Source organism: Canis lupus, chromosome 33, assembly GCF_048164855.1.
Source record: "Canis lupus baileyi chromosome 33, mCanLup2.hap1, whole genome shotgun sequence".
NCBI lineage: Eukaryota > Metazoa > Chordata > Mammalia > Carnivora > Canidae > Canis > Canis lupus.
In genome coordinates this window covers 223,210-235,564 of record NC_132870.1, presented here as the reverse complement: position 1 = coordinate 235,564, position 12,355 = coordinate 223,210, and the positions used below count along the sequence as shown (strand labels likewise).

The 12,355-nt window shown below is 36.5% G+C and overlaps 1 protein-coding gene across 4 annotated transcripts in view; it reads left to right on the top strand.

Annotated features, from left to right (window-relative positions):
- Positions 1-12,355, top strand: part of CDKL2 (cyclin dependent kinase like 2) — a 48,752-nt gene that overhangs the window by 4,776 nt on the left and 31,621 nt on the right. The gene's annotated exons all lie outside the window — the stretch shown is intronic.

The window sequence follows — 12,355 nt, the reverse complement described above, 5'->3', positions numbered from 1 at the left end:
TATGAGGACTCAAGCACTCATCATTTAGTTGTACTCATGGTTGTGATTTATTATAGTGAAAGGATATAAAGCAAAATCAGCAAAGGAAAAAGGCACATGGGGTAAATTCCAGAGAAAACTAGTCACACTGGTTTCCAAGAATCCTCTTCCAGTGGAGTCCCACTGGACACACTTATTTTTTTACCAAAATGAGCTGTGACAACATATGTGAAATATTGTTAACCAAGGAAATTCAGTAGATTCAGTGTCCAGGGTTTTTACTGGGGGATGTTCATGTAGACACCCTCTGCCTGGCTCATACCAAAATTCCAGAATCCCAGAAGGAATACAGATATTCACCATAAACAACATTTTCAAAAAAATTTTTATTTATTTATGATAGTCACAGAGAGAGAGACAGAGGCAGAGCCACAGGCAGAGGGAGAAGCAGGCTCCATGCACTGGGAGCCCAACGTGGGATTCGATCCCAGGTCTCCAGGATCGCGCCCTGGGCCAAAGGCAGGCGCCAAACCGCTGCGCCACCCAGGGATCCCAACAACATTTTTTTTTTTTTTTTTTGCACATTGAGCCACTTTATCAGTTCTGGAAATGAAGGGAACTTTCATGAAATCCAAGTTCCCAAGTGCCAACCAAGAGCTCACTTTGCAAGCAAACCTTTGTGAATCTCAGGCCCGCTATGTGATCTCTCTCTAATCAGTCTCACCAAAAGTTTATCAATTTTATTTATCTTTAGAAAGAATCAATGTTTGATCTTCTCTATTTTGTATTTCTTTTAAAATTTAATTTAAATTCAGTTTAATTAGCATATAGTGTGTTACTAGTTTCAGAAGTAGAATTTAGTGATTCATTAGTTGCATATAACACCCAGTGCTCATCACATCACATGAGTTCTCCTTAGTTCTCATCATCCACTTACCCCATCCTCTCACCCACCTCCCCTCTAGCAGCCCTCAGTTTGTTTCCTATAGTTAAGAGTCTCTTATGGTTTCTCTTCCACTCTGTTTTTGTCTTATTTTATCTTCCTTTCCCCGTGTTCATCTGTTTTGTTTCTTAAATTCCACATATGCATGAAATCATATGATATTTGTCTTTCTCTGATTTATTTCATTTAACATGATACCTTCTAGTTCCATCCATGTCGTTGCAAATGGTAAGATTTCATTCTTTTTGATGGTTGACTAATATTCCATTATATATTTATCCACATCTTCTTTATCCATCTGTCAGTAGACATCTGGGCTCTTTCTATAGTTTGGCTATCATGGATATTGCTGGTATAAATGTTGGGGTACAGGTGCCCCTTCAAATCACTATGTTTGTATCATTTGGATAAATACCTAGTAGTGTAATTGCTGGGTCATCAGGTAGCTCTATTTTTGACTTTTTTTTTTTTTAATTTTATTTATTTATTTGAGAGAGAGCACACACAAGCAGAGGGAGCTGTAGAGGGATCCTGGGATCATGACCTGAGCTGAAGGCAGATATTTAACTGACTGAGCTACCCAAGTGCCCCTATTTTAAACTTTTTGAGGAATCTCTATACTATCTTCCAGAGTGGCTGCACCAGTTTGCATTCCCACCAACAGTGTAAGAGGGTTCTCCTTTCTCCGCATCCTTGCTCACATCTATTGTTTCCTGAGTTGTTAATTTTAGCCATTCTGACTGGTGTGAGGTGGTATCTCATTGTGGTTTTGATTTGTATTTTCCTTTTTTTTTTTTTTTTTTTTGATTTGTATTTTCCTGATGCCAAGTGATGTTGAACATTTTTTCATGTGTCTGTTGACCATTTGTATGTCTTCTTCGAGCTTTGCACAGTGGGAGTATCGTAGCCACAGGTTTATCCAAGGCATGACTATTGCTATTGTATGTCTTCTTCGGAGAAATGTCTGCTCATATCTTCTTCCCATTTCTTGACTGAATTTTTTGTTTTTTGGATGTTGAGTTTGATAAGTTCTTTATAGATTTTAGATACTAGCCCTCTATCTTATAAGACATTTGCAAATATTTTCTCCCATTCTGTAGGTTTTCTTTTAGTTTTGTTGACTATTTCCTCTGCCATGCAAAAGCTTTTTATCTTGATGAAGTCCCAATAGTTCATTTTTGTTTTTGTTTTCCTTGACTTTATTGTTTTAAAGATTTTATTTATTTATTTATTTATTTATTTATTTATTTATTTATTTATCTATGAGAGACACACAGAGAGAGAGGCAGAGACACAGGAAGAGGGAGAAGCAGGCTTCCTGCAGGGAGCCCGATGTAGGACTCAATCCTAGGACCCCAGGATCATGACCTGAGCTAAAGGGAGATGTTGAACTACTGAGCCACCCAAGTGCCCCCTCCCTTACCTTTGAAGATGTGTCTAGCAAGAAGTTGCTGCAGCCGAGGTCAAAGAGGTTTTCTGCCTATGTTTCCCTCTGGGATTTGGATAGATTCCTGTCTCACATTTAGGTCTTTCATACATTTTGAGTTTATTTTAATGTATGGTGTAAGAAAGTGGCCCAGTTTCATTCTTCTGCATGTGGCTGTCTTAATTTTCCCAGCACCATTTGTTGAATAATGTCTTTTTTCCCATTGAATATTTTTTCCTGCTTTGTCAAAGATTAGTTGACCATAGAGTTGAGAGCTCATTTCTGGGTTCTCTATTCTGTCCCATTAATCTGTGTGTCTGTTTTTGTGCCAGTACCACACTGTCTTGATGATCACAGCTTTGTAATACAGCTTGAAGTCAGGCATTGTGATGCCTCCAACTTTGGTTTTCTTTGTCAACATTTCTTTGGCTATTTGGGGTCTTTTCTAGGTTCCATACAAATTTTAGGGTTATTTGTTCTAGTTTTGTGAAAAATGTTGATGGTATTTTGATAGGGGTTGTATGTGAGGGTGATCTGGTTGTGACATCTGTCACCCCATTGATCACAAGGGTTGGCTTGGATGATCTGGCTGGCTAAGTTGGTGTCCCAGTTCCTCCCTTATGGCTCGATGTGTGTCCCTCCTGAAGCTGTACACTCAAACTAAGAGGACCACCTTCCTGGATAGAGGAGGATCATTCTTTGGTCAAGAGGATATGAGTAGCTATGCTCTCTTGCCAGAACCTACAAACAAGCTCTCAAGGTCTTGTCTTGTCTTTTCTTTTCTTTCTTTTCTTTTCTTTCTTTCTTTCTTTCTTTCTTTCTTTCTTTCTTTCTTTCTTTCTTTCTTTCTCTCTCTCTCTCTCTCTCTCTCTCTCTCTCTTTCTTTCCCTTTCTTTCTTTCTTTCTTTCTTTCTTTCATGTAAATTCTACACTCAATGTGGAGCTTGAACTCATGTCTGTAAGATCGAGAGTTACAAGCTTTACTGACAGAGCCAGCCAGATGCCCCTATATTTCTTTTCTTAAAAATATTTTTATTTATTTATTTATTTGAGAGAGAGAGAGAGTGAGTGAACAAGCAGAGCAGGGTGGTGGATGGAGGGCAGAGGGAGAAGCAGGCTCTCTGCTCAGGCTCCATCCTCTATCCAGGTCACAACTATCCTAATTTTTTAAAAAGATTTTACTTATTTATTTGAGAGAGAGAGAGAGAAGTGGGGCTCAATCCCAGGACCCTTGGATCATGACCTGAGCCAAAGGCAGCCAATCAACTGACTGAGCCACCTGGTGCCCCAAATTTCCTTAATTTTTAAATATGTGGAAATTTTCTAGGTTTCCCTCCCCTGCTATTTACTTTTGCTATAATTTCTTGTAATCTGAATATATACTATGTGACATTTTATTCCTTTCAAATATTTTGATACTTTCTCTTTTGGTTCAGAGTGTAAGTCAATGAAAAAAAATTCCTTGGGATACCTGGGGTGGCTCTGTTTGAGTGTCTGCCTTTGGCCCAGGGCATGATCCTGGAGTTCTGGAATCAAGTCCCAGCATCATGCTCCCTGCCTGGAGCCTGCTTCTCCCTCTGCCTGTGTCTCTGCCTCTCTCTCTGTGTCTATCATAAATTAAAAAAAAATTCCTTGTGTGCTTGAAAAGTATTCTATTAAGTAAAGTTTGTTTAATTGTGTTATTTAAATCTTCTAAATTATTACTGATTTTTTGGAATGCTTTTTCTATCTAGTACTGAGAAGAAATATGTTAAAATCTTCCTCTGAGATTATTGATTTGTCTGTATTTTATTGTAGTTCATTTAATGTTTAACTTTATAAACAGAAAAGTTATTAGTACATTACATTTAGAATTATTATAGATTCATGTTGAATCAAATGTTTTATCATCATGAAATAACTTGTTAATGTTTTGTCTTAAAGTCTGTTTTGTCTGAAACTAATAATGGTACACTAGTTTAATTTTGTTTAGTGTTGGCATAGTATATCTTTTTATACATTTTTACTTTCAAGGTTTCTCAATTCTTGCTTGGATGAGTCTCTTGTAAACATTATATGGTTACATTTTGCTTTTTATCCTGTTTGACAAACTTTGCCTTTTAATTGGAATATTTAGTCTATTTACACATAATGTAATTTCTAGTATATTTCAATATAAATTTACCACCTTAATATGTGCCATTTGTCTTACTGCTTTTGTATTTCTTTTTTCTTTTTTTAAAATTTTATTTATTTTTTTGAGAGAGAGAGAAAGAAAGAGAGCACAAGCAGGGGGAGGGGTACAGGGAGAGAGAGAAGCAGACTCCCAGCTAAGCAGGGAGCCTAATGTGGGGCTCGATCCCAGGACCCGGAGATCATGACCTGAGCTGAAGGTGGACACTAAACAGACAGAGCCACTCAGGTGCCCCATGTATTTCTTTTTCTTTTCTTTCTTTGGATTAATTGTATTTATCATTTCTTTATTTCCCTCTAATAATTTGAAAATTATACACCATATTTCTCATTTTTTAGTGGTTAACATAGAATAATGTTGAAGTCCAACATTATTCAATACTTGTATTCTTCTTCTAGGTAATATAAATCCTTACAATACTTACAATCTCTGGGGCAGCCCCGGTGGCCCAGCGGTTTAGCACCGCCTAGCCCAGGACGTGATCCTGGAGACCCAGGATCAAGTCCCATGTTGGGCTCCCTGCATGGAGCCTGCTTCTCTCTCTGCCTGTGCCTCTGCCTCTCTCGCTCTGTGTGTGTGTGTGTCTCATGAATAAATAAATAAAATCTTAAAAAAAAATACTTATCTCTGGTATTCTCTTCCATCTTATATGTGGACACTGTCAAATATTAACTCTTACATATTTTTTAAACATCACAAGACAATTATTATTTACTGTTCATTGAGGTTTATATTTACCTATAACTTTCTTTGTTCTCCCTTTTCTTCTGCATCCCTGGCCATTTATCTGGGATCTCTTTTCTTCTTGGTGTATATTATTTATGATTTCCTTCTGTGAGGATCTACTGTAGACAAAATATTTCAATTTTAGTTTGCATAAAAGTGTCTTTTTTTGCTGTCATCCCTGAAAGATATTTTTATTGTGCATGGAATTTTAGGTTGGCAGTTATTTTCTTTCAGTAAGTGAAAGTGACATTGTTTTCCTCCAGCTTCCATTGTGGCTCTCAGGAAGTCAGGTGTCAGTCCAATTGGCTGCTCTTTTTTCTTTTTTTTAAGATTTTTATTTATTTATTCGGGAGAGAGAGAGAGAGAGGCAGAGATGCAGGCAGAGGGAGAAGCAGGCTCCATGCAGGGAGCCTGATGTGGGGCTCGATCCCAGGACTCCAGGATTACTCCCCAAACTGAAGGCAGACACTTGACCGCTGAGCCACCCATGCGCCCCAAGCTATCCTAATTTTAACCCACATAAGTTAGTTTTGTTTTCTGGCTACTTAAAATTTGGAAAGCAAACGTGCATAGAACCACCACCAGGTCAACAAATAAAACACTATCAACAACCCCTTTCTTGTCCTATCCCAGTCACTCTAGCCTTCTCCTTTAAGATAAACACTGTCCTGACTTGCATGTTTATTGTTTCCATGATTCTCCCACACACACATTTACTAAATAAACATGCATTATTAACCACTATAGTTTAATTTTAGTTATTATTTTCATAAAAGCTTTCTTTTCACTCTCTTAATGTTATCTTTTACTCAACAGTAGTTGTTAATTTCAGTGTAGTCAAATTTTAAATATTTTCTTTAATGGTTGGTGCCATTTATATCTACTTAAGAAGTATTTTATTACTTAGAGATTAAAGTATCCTTCTATACTATCATTTAGAAAATTAATAGCTTTGGTTTTTGTATTTATATTTCAATAAATCTAGAATGGATCTTAATTATGGTGTATGGCACAGTCAAGTCTTATTTTTCCTTTACTGGAAAAATATCTTTTTCAATATCTTTTCCAGTAAAGGAAAAATAAGTAAAGTAAATTAGATGTCCAGTTGTTCCAGAAACAGTGATTGAATATACCATCTTTTCTCCATTGCTCTGAATTCCTCATTTGCCATGTTTCTTTTTTTTTTCTTTTTTTTTTTTTTAATTTATTTATGATAGTCACACATACAGAGGGGGGGAGGGCAGAGACACAGGCAGAGGGAGAAGCAAGCTCCATGCACCGGGAGCCCGACGTGGGATTTGATCCTGGGTCTCCAGGATCGTGCCCTGGGCCAAAGGCAGGCGCTAAACCGCTACACCACCCAGGGATCCCTGCCATATGTTCTTATATGTAGTGGTGGCTTTTCTACTCTTTATTCTGTTCCATTGGTCTATTTGTCTAAGTTTGTGCCAGTATCTCACAGTCATATTCACTCTAGTGAATCACTACAGATATATGTGATATCCCTGCTATGTATTTTAATTCTATATAAAGTTAAATCCCTCCCCAAAATTGTTCAGTCAGTATTTATTAGGATATATTTAATATTTACCCTTCCCATTACTCATCAACCATTCTTACATTTCTGAGCTTCTGTCTAGAATCATTTCCCTTGTATTTAAAACATATCTTTTATTTTCTTTAAAGCAGATCCACTGGTAAGAAATGTCCATTTTTGTTTGTCTGAAAAACGTCCTTATTTTAGTTTGTGTTTAAAAGATTGTTTCCACCAGATATAGAATTCTAAATTGGCAGTTCATTAAATTCAGTGTGTTCAAGATATCATTCCACTGTTCCTCTGGTTTTCATTCCTTCTATTGAAATGTCAGATATTTCTTAGTATGTTTTTTTTTTCTTTTGGATGCATTAAGGTTTTCTCTTTGATTTGATTTTCAGCAATTTTACAATAGTGTGGTTTGATATGGTTTTTTTGGTATTTATTTGTTTTGAATTTTTGTCTCTTGTATCTGTAAAATGTCGTTTGTCCCTTGTAGAAGATTCCTAGCTATTATTGTTTCATGTATTCCTACTGTCTTATTCTCTCTTCCCCATTTAAGAATTCAGTTTCAGGGCACCTTGGTGGCTCAGTCCATTGAGCAGAAGACGGTCTGCCTTCCACGGGGCTCATGATCCTGGGGTCCTGCTCAGCGGGGAGCCTGCTTCTCTCTCAGTGCCCCGCCCACCCCCGCTCCCACCATGCTCTCACACTCTTGCTCTCAAATAAATAAATACAGTCAAAAAAAAAAAAAAAAAGAATTCAGTTTCATATATTAGACCTCTCCCCATTGTCTTATTCTTTGTTTTTCAACCTTTCATTTTTCCCTGCTTCATTCTAGATGTTTTCTTCTGACTAATCCTCCAATTCAGTAATTCTGTTTCAACTATTTTCAATCTACTTTTTTAAAAAAGATTTTATTTATCTATTCATGAAAGACACAGAGAGAGAGAGAGGCAGAGACATGGGCAGAGGGAGAAGCAGCCTTCCCGTGGGGAGCCTGATGCGGGACTTGATCCCAGGACCCCAGTATCACGACCTGAGCCAAAGGCTCAACCACTGAGCCACCCAGGTGCCCCCCCAATCTACTTTTATACTTAAGCATTGATTTCTTGATTAAAAATATATTTTAATTCTAATTTAAAATATAATTTTTAATATATTTTTTAAAATATATTTTTAATTTTTAATTGGATTTTTTTTCCATTGGATTTTTAAAATAGTTTCCAGTTTGCTGCCAAAACTCTTTATTGTGCTTTCTTGACTATTTAGTCTTTTCTATAGTCTGTATCTAGTACCTAATTATCTGGATCTCTCATATTTTTATTTCTATTGTTTTTTTGTTTCATTTGTTTTTTTATTAAATTAACTTCTGGATATGCCTATATTAATTTTTAAATTTGTACACATAGCTTGAGTCTCGGGATGAGATCGGTTCCCCTGAGAGGAGTAACATTTGCTTCTATTGAGGCTCTTCAGGGCACTCCAGGAAACTTAACATTGTACCATCATCTTAATCTAATTTGAAGAATTTACATTATTTGAATTTGAATTGTAGTCCATGAGAATGCCTATTTATTATTCAGCCTTATAGTTTGTGGACTTTTAGGACCAACCCAAAGTGAAAGGATCTCATCAGGCTGTACCCCTTCTTTTTACCTTGATGGGCCCCGGACACCAATCACTATTATGTTAAGCCCCAAGATTGTCAAAAGTGCCGCTCAAACTCTTAATCTTCTCTCTGAATTGGTATGTGTCTAGGTTTCAAAACAAAACAAAACAAACAAAACAAAACAAAACAACACAACTCTAATTGCTTAGCTCACTGCCCTGGGTCTCTGTCTTCAAGATCCTAGTCTAGGGGCAGCTGGGTGGCTCAGTGGTTGAGTATCTGCCTTTGGCTCAGGTCATGATCCCAGGGTCCTGGGATCGAGTCCACATTGGGCTCCCTTCATGGAGCCTGCTTCTCCCTCTGCTTGTGTCTCTGCCTCTCTCTGTGTGTCTTTCATGAATAAATAAATGAGATCTTAAAAAAAAAAAAAAAGATCCTAATCTAGATATGCTTTACTATCTTATTTCTCTTGTCCCTTAGAATAGTGGTTTTATATTTTTGTTCTGAGTAATATTTTTATGTTACTTGTACCGAGTATGAGAGTTGTTATAAATTATGTAGTCTATTGTTATTGTAACAGAAATTATTATACTTTTCTGGTCTAAAATTTTTATTTGGTTCTAAATCTGCTCTATCACTTTTTCTGATTTCAAGTTCCCTCAAAAAATTTTAAGTAAGCTCTATACTCAACCTGGAAATCAAGAATTGCATTTGTCCAACTTCTTAAGAATTCTCAATAGGAGAGTTGGTGTATTACCCACTCCTACCAAATATTGTCATTGACTTTTAAAAATAAAAGCACAAAGAAAGAGTTAGAGGGAAAGAGAAAGGTGGAACTCATAACTGATATTTTCATTTTAGAAGTGTATTGTTTAATCTCCATATATTTTAGAATTTCCCAGGTATCTTTTTGTTATTGATTCCTAGTTTATTTTTTTAAAGATTTTATTTATTTATTCATGAGAGACACAGAGGAAGAGAGGCAGAGACACAGGCAGAGGGAGAAGCAGGCCTCCTGCAAGGAGCCTGATGTGGAACTTGATCCCAGACCCCAGGATCATGCCCTGAGCCAAAGGCAGATGCTCAACTGCTGAGCTACCCAGGAGCTCCTGATTTCTAGTTTAATTCCATTATGGCACAAGAGCAAAGACTGTATGATTTCTATTATTTTAAATTTGTTAAGATGTGTTTTGTGGCCTACAGTGTGGCCTGTCTTGGTGAATGTTCCATTTGAACTTGAAAAATACATGAATTCTGCTGTTGGATAATCTATAGATATGTAGATTATGTCAATTATATGAAGTTGGTTGATGGTGTCGGTGGTGTTGTTGAATTCAACTTTGTGTCCTTACTGATTCTCTACCTGTTGGGTCTATTTCTGAGAGGAATGGTTGATGTTTCCAACTATGATAGTGGATTTGTTTATTTCTCCCTGCAGTTCTATCAGTTTTTATAGTTTCTATCAGTTTCATATAGTTTGATGTTCTGTTGTTAGGCACATACATATTAAGAATTGTTATGTCTCTTTGGGGAATAGACACCCTTTTCATTATGTAATACCCTTTTTATCTTTGATAACCTTTCTTACTTGGTAGTTTGGCTTATTCTGGAATTAATATGACTGCTCTTGCTTTATTTTGATTAGTGTGGTGTATTTTCTTCACCCATTTAATTTAGCTTATTTATTTAAAGATTTTCTTTTATTTATTTTTAAAAGAATTTATTTATTTATTTATTTATTTATTTGAGACAGAGAGAGAGAGAGAGAGAGAGAGAGAGAGAGGCAGATACACAGGCAGAGGGAGAAGCAGGCTCCTTACAGGGAGCCCGATATGGGACTTGATCCCGGGACTAGGATCACACCTTGAGCTAAAGGCAGATGCTCAACTGCTGAGTCACCCAGGCATCCCTAAAGATTTTATTTTTAAGTAATCTCTGCACCCACCATGATGCTCAGACTCATAACCCTGAGATCAACCATTGCAAACTCTACTGACTGAGTCAGCCAGGTGCCCCTCCATCCATTTACTTTTAATTTATACATAATGTGTATTTCTTGTAGGTTACTTATAGTAAGGTGTGTTTTGATCTGTTCTGATATTGTGTGTCTTTTAATTGGTACATTTAGGTCATTGACATTCAAACTGACTATTGATATAGCTGAGTTACTATCTACCATATTTGTTACTATTTTCAATTTGTTGCCCTTGTTCTGTATTTGTCTCCTATTCTTTTACTGCCTTTTGTGGGTGTAATTGAGCATTTAATATGATTCCATTTTTTTCTTCCTTTCTTAGCGTATCAGTTATCATTCTTTTTAAACTTTTTTTTTAAGTGTTACCCTACAATTTGCAACATACATTTACAACTAATCCGAATCCATTTTCGGATAACACCGTACCGCTTCATTACTCATATGAGTAATGTATAATAATAAAGTAATCCTAATTCCTTCATCCTGTCTTTTGTATCATTGCTGCCATTCATCTCACTTATATATAAGCATACCTAAGCATATGCATACATAAGATATATTCATAAGCATATATAGTCAAATACATTGTTGCTATTGTAATTTTGAACAAACTGTTATGTCAATTAAGAATAAGAAAAATAAAGTTTTTATTTTACCTTTACTTAATCCTTTGATGCTTTTCCTTTATATAGATCAGATTTTCTGGCCTATATTTTTTCCTTCTCTCTATAAAGAATTTCTTTTTTTAAAATTTTTTATTTATTATTTATGATAGTCACACAGAGAGAGAGAGAGAGAGGCAGAGACACAGGCAGAGGGAGAAGCAGGCTCCATGCACCGGGAGCCTGACGTGGGATTCGATCCCGGGTCTCCAGGATCGCGCCCTGGGCCAAAGGCAGGCGCCAGATCGCTGCGCCACCCAGGGATCCCTCTATAAAGAATTTCTTTTAACATTTCTTGCAAGGCAGGTCCACTGGCAACACATTTCCCCAATTTATGTTTGTCTCTGAAATTCTATTTTTCCTTTACCTTTGAAGGATTATTTTTCAGTATACAGAAATCTAGATTGGTGGGTTTTTTTTCCTATCACTACTTTAAATATTTCACTGCACTCTTGTTGCTTGCGTGGTTTCTGAGGAGAAGTTGGATGTAATTCTTTGTTTCTGCATAAGTAAGATGCTTCTGTCCTCTGGCTTCTTTCAGTATTTTTTTCATCATCTTTTATTTTCTATATTTTGAAAATGATATGCTAACATTTGTTTGTTTTTTCTCTTGCATTTATCCTGCTTGGTGTTCTCTGAGCTTCCTGGATCTGTGATATAGTATCTGACATTAATTTTGAGGAAATTGTCTATCGTTACTGTTTCAAATATTTCCTTTGTTTCTTTCTCTCTTTCTTCTCCTTCTGGTACTCTCATTACATGTATGTTATACCATTTATAGTTGTCTCGAAGTCTTTGGATAGTCTTTTTTTTTTTTTCCTTATTCTTCCCTTTTTGGTTTTTGAGAATTCTATTGACATATCCTCTAGCTTAGAGATTCTTTCCTGAGGTGTGTCTACTCTATGAATAAACCCATCAGAGACATTCTTCATTTTGTTAGTGTTTTTTACCTCCAGCATTTCTTTTTGGCTCTTTCTTAGGATTTTCATCTCTGGTTCCATCTCCATCTGTTATTGCATGCTGTCGACTTTCCTCATTACAGCCCTTTAGCATAGTAATTATAGTTGCTTTAAATTCCTGCATCCCTGCCATGTCTGGTTTCAATGCTTGTTCTGTGTCTTTAAGTTGTTTTTTTGCCTTTTGATATATCTTGTAATATTTTCTTGATAGCTGGGCATGATGCCCTGGATAATAGGAACTGCTGTAAATAGGCTTTAGTAACCTGGAGTTGAGGTGTGGGGGAGGGGAAGAGCTTTATAGTACTATGATAGGTGTCAGTCTTTTAGTCTACTTATACTTCTGGAGAGTGAACTTTGAAAGTGTTT